The following is an 8,260-nucleotide window of genomic DNA, read 5'->3' as shown; positions in this document are numbered from 1 at the left end:
CAAACCATCCCAAATAGACAAAAATCAGTCTTATTTTAAAGGTGTGTTGATTTCCAAATACACCGAGCACGTGTCTGAAAACTCTGTCCCTTTCCCCTCACCCTCATCCAATGTCCATACTGCTCCCTGCCTCCAGTTCTGTGGGTCTCTGCTCAAAGGTCAAGGAGATCTTCTCAGACCACACCCTGAAATGGCTCCCCTGCACTCCCTAACCTCCTTACACTGTCTCGTAACACTTACCCCCCTCTGACATATCTGAACTTATTTGTGCTGTTCATCTTCCTCCACGAGAATGTGAGCTCCACAAAGGTAAGGACTTTATTTTGATCCCTGCTTTCTGTTCAACTCCTACACTTGGCATGTGGCAGGTGCTCTATGAATATTTGTAGAATGAATGGATGAATAAATGGCAGAGGGACTCTGGACCTCTCCCTTTATCTTAAATTCTTTAGTTTGAAAGCTAAGAAGCTGTTTTTAATTCAACAGCCATATTGCCACGAAGTAAAACTGTAAGACACTTCAAAAGGCAAAGAATTTTATAATGAAGTTAGGTCACATAACTTCATACAAATAGGGGTTTAATTACTTTTTGATTGTTTGAATCAACACAAATTCTTTTAACTAAAGACTTCAAAAAAAAAAAAAAAAAAAAATAGAAGAAAAGAAAAAAAACTTTTCCTGGTCTTAGGGTCCAGAGTGCAAACACAAATATGAGACACCAATAAGAATCATATATTAAGAACTAAAATATTTTCTTGCTATATCATGCTCTGGTAGAAAAAAAAAGATTAAACTTTGTTAAAACAAAATGAATAGAAATTGCTCTGTCTAGTCACAAAACTTAAACCTTTCTATTTAATACTTATGGCTTCACTCCCTATTAAAATGTATGTTTCTATAGGTTATCATAGATGCCTCCAACACAAGAAATGGAATAATTTAAATTATGGGTACAATAAAACAATTTTAATTTCATTTAATACTGTTTTTATTAATATGTAACTACATTACATAATTTAGAATATATTAATATTTCCAACCACTTATACACAAGAAGTTATTCTCCCAGATGTGTAGCTTTTCTGAGTGTGTAATGTAACTGCTAATAGAATTAACGGCACAAGTTGCATTTATTACATTCGTGCCTCTCCCCTTCCTTCCATTTGAGCACTAATTTGGGAAGCCCTAAGGGGCTGAGTGTGTAATCACAATATAATCTCACAAATGTTAGAGATAAGGACAGAGGGCAACTGAAGAACAACGGAAGAAACGACTCTCTGGAGGCAAGAAGGTCACTTATCCTGAGAACGCATTTGAGTCTTGAAGAACATTCCAGACAGCACACAGTGTAAGCAAAGGCAGAACTGCGAAAACTGTGAATCTGTTAACTTAAAACGCTCTAAGAGGAATTTTAGGGTGGGGGCGGTGCTGAGGAGGGGGCTGTCAGGAGATGAAGCAAGACGAAGACATGACAGGCAACGCCAAGACTGGATTTGACTCAGGGTGCAGGTAAGATATGTGCGCGTGAGCGTGCATTTGGGAAGATCATTTGGGGGATGATTTCGAGAACGGCCTGGAGCGTTCGGGTGCGAGACAAGGATAGGGCGGGGAGACCAGTTTGGAGGCTGGAGAAAAAGTGAAAGGTGTTGAGTAACAGAGAGAGGAAGTGGAGGCTTGAATCCGGGGGTATGCCTGGCTAGATGCAACTACTCTCCTCGCCTGGGCCGGGTGGCAGGGGGGCGGGGAAGACTGGCGCTCGGTTGCCGCGGCGACGGCTGCCGCAGGGCGCCCCCTCCCCGCCGCGCCTCATGAAGGCCCAACGGTCTCCGCCCGCGCTCGCGCGTAGCAGGCGGCGGCGCGAGACCGAGCGCCGCGAGGACCGGGGCGCGGGGTAGGGGTGGGTGCCTGCGTCCCGCGCCGCTGCCGCCAAGGAGAAGCCGGTGTCGCGGTCGCGGGGTTTGGGGGCGGAGAGTGGGGAGCCGCCCCCGTCTCCCGCCGCACGGTCGACGTAGGTGCGGCCGCCCGGCCCGCCGGCGCCCCCGCGGGGATGCGACGCGTGTCTTAGGATGAGGTGATGGGTCACAGGTACAGAATGGGGCGCGGCCTGGGCGATAAGACGAGGGGCGGGTCGCTCCCAAGGACTGGAAGCCGCTCATGTTCATTCCAGGATCCTTCCTGCGCGTTGTAGTTGGTCTGCACACGGCAGTTGCTCAATAGTAGTTTCTGTTCCGGAATGGACAGCCACTGTTTTCAGGGGCCACCTGGGGGCTGCGAAACCTCCGGGAGGCTCTGGCTGTAAACCTGGGACCTCAAAATCATAGAGGCCTGTGCTAAGTAATTGATTTGCAGGGATAACCGGGATCCTTCCAAGCTGCGGACTCCTGTTCCTACTGCGCTTTCGGGAGAAAGTGGCGGGCGGGGGTGTGGGTAATGGCAGAGAAAGAGACGGGGGAAAACGTGGACATAAAGAGGAATGTCAAACTTTGGACACGAAACCAACCTCTCATCCCAAATGTGATTGGATTAAATGCTCTGCATGTGTACTTTCAGCTTAAACTCTTTGTAAGTGACATTGGTAGTCTGAGCTTTCCCCTATTATCAGTACCAACCAGAAACACAAATGAGTTCTTAAGTCTCCAAACTTTCCCACAAAATTCTGCTCAAAGTCCCCATTTAGGCTGTACCAGGTTTGTTCGTACATGATGATGTACTTTAAGTTCAAGTGAAAGTCGACAAGGAGTAAGGTCAACTATGTCTCAGGGTTTTTTGACTAGCAACCACTTCTTGCTGTCTCTAAGCTCTAGTTCAGGGAAGAAAGGGTCAGCACCTTCTACTTACTCCAGAGACCAGCAGGGCAGGACCATTTCTCTGTGCATAAAATCATAGGGATGGGGGAGATCCGCCCCACTCCTACCCCCACCTCTGTACTACACTTAATGTTTTTTAATTGTATGCAGTTATCTATTTGTGTTGAGGAGAAAATGGTTTTCCTGGCATAGATGTTACTTCCCAATTAAGATGAGAACAGGTATTGACAATTTGGTAGGTATTCAAAGCCTCTTCTATTGTATTTTTACAATGAGGACTCAATGTTGTCTGGTCTTTTAGTGTGACCCACTGTAAAACTGCCATTTATTAAACAGGGCCTCTTACGAACCACCTGGCCCCAAAGTAGATGGTCACAGATTATATGATGTAATAGGCTGAAAAATGGCCACCCAAAGATAACAGGTCCTAATCCCTGGAACCTGTAAACCTTATCATATAAGGAAAAAGGATCTTTGCATATTTAATTAAGTTAGGGATCTTGAGATGGGGATATTGTCCTGGCTTATCCAGGGGAGTCCTAAATGCAATCACAAGTGTCTTTATAAAACAGAGGCTGAGAGAGATTTGATACAGACAGAAGAGGGGAAGACACACATACACACAGAGAAGATAAGGAGGCAATGTGACTACAGAAGCAGATATTGAAATGATGTGGCCACAGACCAAGGAGGACTGGCAGCCACCAGAAGCTGGAAGAGGCAAGGAATGGATTCTCCCTTAGGGCCTCCAGAGGGAGCACAGCCCTGATGACACCTTGTTTTTGGCCCTGTGAGACTGATTTTGGACTTCTTGCCCTCACAACTTTGTGAGAATACATTTCTGTTGTTTTAAGCCAGCAAGTTTGTGGTAATAAGTTATGGCAGCCACTGGAGACTAATACATATGGTTGCACTCATAAATAACATAAGATACTGTATTGATAAATATTTTAAAGCTATCTGGGACAGTAGTGGAGACCACTACACATTTTCTTAATACTATAAATCCTAAAGAAGGGATTTGAATGGGGTAAAAACTGAAAAGAATTAGGCACATAGGAAAGAGGTAGCCTAGCACTTAAAACAATTATTTCTTAAACTTTCATCTGTGTTCCTATTAACAGTTCACTGTATTTGCTCTGGTTAAAGAGAATCAAGATAGAGAATGACTTAGGCTTGGTCCTTAGCTCAGTGGTTGTTGGACATCCATCAAGTGCATATCAAATAAGAGTTGCAGACACCTGGAGATTGAGTTCTACGGGAGATAGGGGAAAGTAGAAATGAGGAGGTGTTTCCACTTAAGGGGTGTTAAAACCTGCCTAAAAGCAACATCTAGTCATCTTGAGAGGAAGACACTTTGGAGTTCTCACAATACAGGAAAAAGCTGATTAATTAGTTCAAGTCTAATTGATTCATAATCTATGACCCAGGCAGGTAATTTACACCCCTCACCCTCACCCTTATTCCCCAGTACATCACCAAAATGTATATATGAATGGCCAGTCTGCTTTTTTTTTTAATTAAATTTTTGTTTTGAAATAATTTCAACCTTACAGGAAAGTTACAAAAATAATCCAAAAACAATACAAGTTCCAATATGCCCTCTACCTAAATATCCAGATTTACAAGCTTTTAATGTTTTGCCACGTGTATTATATCTACCTACCTATTTTCTACACATTTGAAAGTAGGTTGCATACATCATAGTCCTTGAACACTTAATACTTTCATGTGTATTTCCTAAGAACAAGCATATTCACTTATGTAACTAATTAAATACAGTTATGGAGTACAATAAATTTAACATTAATATAAAGCATAGAGTATATTCTATTTTTTTTTCAGTTACCCCAATAATGTCCTTTTGGGCATTTTCTCCTTCTTTATTAGATCCACTCCGAGATCATGTATTGCATTTAATTGCCATTGTCTCTTTAGTCTTTCTCTTTTAATTTGGTAACTTATTTACAATACAGAATTTTCCATCTCAGCCACTCTCAAGCATAAAATTCAGTGGCATTAATCACACTCACAATGTTGTGCTACACTCACCACCATCTGTTACCAAAACTTTTCCATCACCACAAACAGAAACTGTACCCATTATGCATTATGCATTATCCCTCCTTTCCTTTGCCCTTGGTAACCTATACTCTACTTTCTGTCTCTATGAATTTACATATTCTCATCATTTCAAATAAGTGAACTCATACAATATCTGACCTTTTTTGTCTGGCAGTTTTCACTCAACATGACTTCTTCAATGTTCTTCCATGTTGTAGCATGTATCAGAACTTCATTCCTTGTCATGAAAGAATAATATTCCATTGTGTATATATGCCACATTTTGTTTATCAATGTACACTTCAGTTGTTTCCATCTTTTGGCAATTTTGAATAATGTTACTATGAACGTCTGTGTGCAAATACATGTTTGAGACCCTGCTTTCATTCTTTTGGTATATACCTAGAGGTGGGATTGCCAGGTCGTAGGGTAATTCTGTGTTCAAGCTTTTGTGGAACCACCAAACCGTTTTCCAGAGCAGCTGGAAATTTTGCATCCCCACCAACAATGAGAGAGTGTTCCTATTTTTCTGTATCTTTGTCAGCACTTATTATTTTGCATTTTTAAAATAATAGCCATTCTAGTGGGTGTGAAGTGGTATGTCATTTGGATTTGCATTTCCCTAATGGCTAATGATGTTGAGCATCTTTTCATGTGTTTATTGGCTATTTGTATATTTTCTTTGGAGAAATGTCTATTCAAGTCCTTGGTCCATTTTTTAATTGGGTTGTCTTTTTGTTGTAAAGTTGTAGGAGTTCTTTATATATTCTGGATATTAAACCCTTAGCAGATACATGCTTTCCGAATAAAAAATTCTGTCGATTGTCTTTTCACTTTCTTGATAATGTCCTTTGATGCACAAAAGTTTTAAATTTTGATGAAGTGCAGTTTATCTATTTTTTTTTTTTATTTTGTTGCTCATTTACAGATCCATTGCTTAATACAAGGTCCTAAGTGCTTTGTATGTATGAATTATTTAATTGAAGGTTACCATTTTGATGTGGGAAGAGTAAAGGGAGTCTGTCCTCCAAATATAATCCTGTACATTAATTTTAGTTTTTCAGAGCCGTAGGCAAGTTTTTTCTCATTATTATTAGAAATTTGGTTTTCAAATCTGGATCAATGCTCATTGCTACTAGCAATATATTGTTGAACCTCTTTTTCTACATCCCTGAACACTGAACTGGAGACGTTTTTGCTAGGAAGGAAAAGGGGAACATAAAAAACATTCTGAGTAAAAGCAGAGTCCTAAGAGTCCTGTGTATGTCAGGGTAGTGGCAGGAGATGAAGCTGGGAAGTTGGTTAGGCCAGATCATAAAAATTCTTAGTTCAGATCTTACTCTGCAGGCCGTGGGCAGGCTTTGAGTTGTGGGAGCAGACCTGTTATGGGTGGGACCTTTTGATTAGGTTGTTTCCGTGGAGACATAACCCCACCCATTCAAGGTGGGTCTTAATCCTTTGCTGGAGTCCTTTAAGAGAGCTCATGGAGAGAGGGAGCTCAGAGACTGAAATGGCCTGGGAGAAGCTAAGAGAGAAGCTGAGAGAGACAGTTTGGAGAGAAGCTAAGATGTATAATCCAGAGTTTGCCCTGGGAGAAGCAAGGAGGATCCATGGGAGCTGGGAGAAGCTAAGACAGAAGCCCAGAGACATTTTGGAGAACGCTATGGAAACCAGAAGCTAAACCTGAGAGAGGACCAGCAGACTCCGGCCATCTGCCTTCCCACATAACAGAAGAACCCCAGATGCCATTGGCCTTTCCTCAGAGAAGGTATCTTAAGCTTGGTGTCTTAATTGGGACATTTTCATGGCCTTAGAACTGTAAATTTGCAACCTCATAAATCCCCATTGTTAAAAGCCAGTCCATTTCTGGTATATTGCATTTTGGCAGCTTTGGCAAATCAGAACACCTGGTCTCCTTATTAACTTGTCCAGGATCACAGTGGTAGAATGAAATTTGATCCTTTGTATGTTTGACTCCAAAGTGCTATGCTTTTGTCACCATGCAGCTCTACCTCACAGGGAAAAGGGCAGAGTTACAGATATAGATTTGGGATTCATGTGCTCATAGGTAATAGTTAAAACTGTTAAGAGTATGTAAAACTGACCACAGAACTTGGATTGTAGAGATCCATCTGGGAAAAGGAGCCAATGAAAGAGGCTAGAGGGTAAAACAGTGGCAGGAGGGCTAATGTAGCAAAAGCAGAGGTCTCAGGAGGGAAGGGTAGTCAACAGAATTAAATACAGCAAGGAAGTAGGTAGGATGAGGACTAAGAAATAGGGCTTTGGTTCTGTCCATCGTTAGAATGTGTTTGGCAAGACGTGAGAGAGACAGAAACCCATTTATAGGAGGCATTGGTGGAGGTGGAAGTCTTAGTGCAGCCAGAAGACCAAGACGAGAGAGAAGTTTGATTTACTGTTAGTTCTTGCCTTTTCTGTTAGTTCTGCTTCATGAAATGTTTCAATCTGTGCTTCTTTTATTAACTATTACTCTGGTTTACCTTAATCTAATAGTGTTTAAGGTTTCTGACCATGCATGTTTGTTAATATGTTTGTCAATTTTTAAAATGTGTTTTATTGCTTTTATTTGGGACACAGAAATTTTCTTTATTATAAAATTTATTAATAACTGTAGTTACAAGTGTTCTGCTATTTGCAACCTCTAGCAGGTATTCGTCCCTAAGGGAACTTGTCAGCAAATCATAGTTTTTCTGCTGTTATGGTGCTGTTAAACAGACTGTATTTTTTAAAAGACTAAAAGAATAATTACCTAATTTTTGGTAGTTCATGGTATTCCACCATCTTGCTTATTTTTTATATTTTGGATTCAAGTCCTTTATCAGATATGTGATTTGCAAATATTTTCTCTCAGCCTGTGGCTTGTCTTTTCATTCTTTCCAATGCCTTTTCAGTCCAAATTTTAAAATTTTGATTAAGTCCAATTTATCAGTTTTTTTTCTTTTATTGATTGCCAAATCCAATATCACACAGATTTTTTCCTTGAATTTTATAGTTTTATATTTTAAATAAGACTATGATCCATTTTCAAATTAATTTTTAAATAAGGTGTGTGTTGCATTTTTTTGTGTATGAGCATCTGATTGTTCCAGCTTCATTCGTTGAAAAGACTCTGTCTCCATTGAGTTGTCTGTGCAGTTTTATCAAAAACCAGTTGAACTATATTTGTATGAATCTATTTCTGGCTCTCTACTCTGCTCCATTGATCTATGTGTCTATCCTTTGCCAATACCACAGTCTTGATTAGTGGAGCTTTATAGTAAGTCTTGAAATTGGTAAACTGAGCCCTCTGACTTTTCTTTTCAGAAGTGTTTTGGCTATTCTAGTTCCTTTGCCTTTCCACAAAATTTCAGAATCAGTTTATCGATATCTAC

The 8,260-nt window shown here is 40.7% G+C and overlaps 1 protein-coding gene across 9 annotated transcripts in view; it reads left to right on the top strand.

The window, feature by feature from the left end:
- Positions 1-1,337: 1,337 nt before the first annotated feature.
- Positions 1,338-8,260, top strand: part of CCDC158 (coiled-coil domain containing 158) — a 142,958-nt gene continuing 136,035 nt past the window's right edge. For 7 of the 9 annotated variants that reach the window (XM_037830031.1, XM_037830030.1, XM_037830032.1 and 4 more), the window contains exon 1: positions 1,844-2,085. The gene's annotated coding sequence lies outside the window, so the exon portion shown is untranslated. Of the gene's footprint in view, positions 1,349-1,482; positions 1,510-1,843; positions 2,086-8,260 lie in introns of those variants that run through there. The other 2 variants (XM_037830024.1, XM_037830025.1) reach the window with 2 other exon arrangements.

The sequence above is a fragment of the Choloepus didactylus genome, chromosome 3, assembly GCF_015220235.1.
Source record: "Choloepus didactylus isolate mChoDid1 chromosome 3, mChoDid1.pri, whole genome shotgun sequence".
Classification (NCBI taxonomy): domain Eukaryota; kingdom Metazoa; phylum Chordata; class Mammalia; order Pilosa; family Megalonychidae; genus Choloepus; species Choloepus didactylus.
This window is presented reverse-complemented; position numbering and strand designations above follow the sequence as displayed.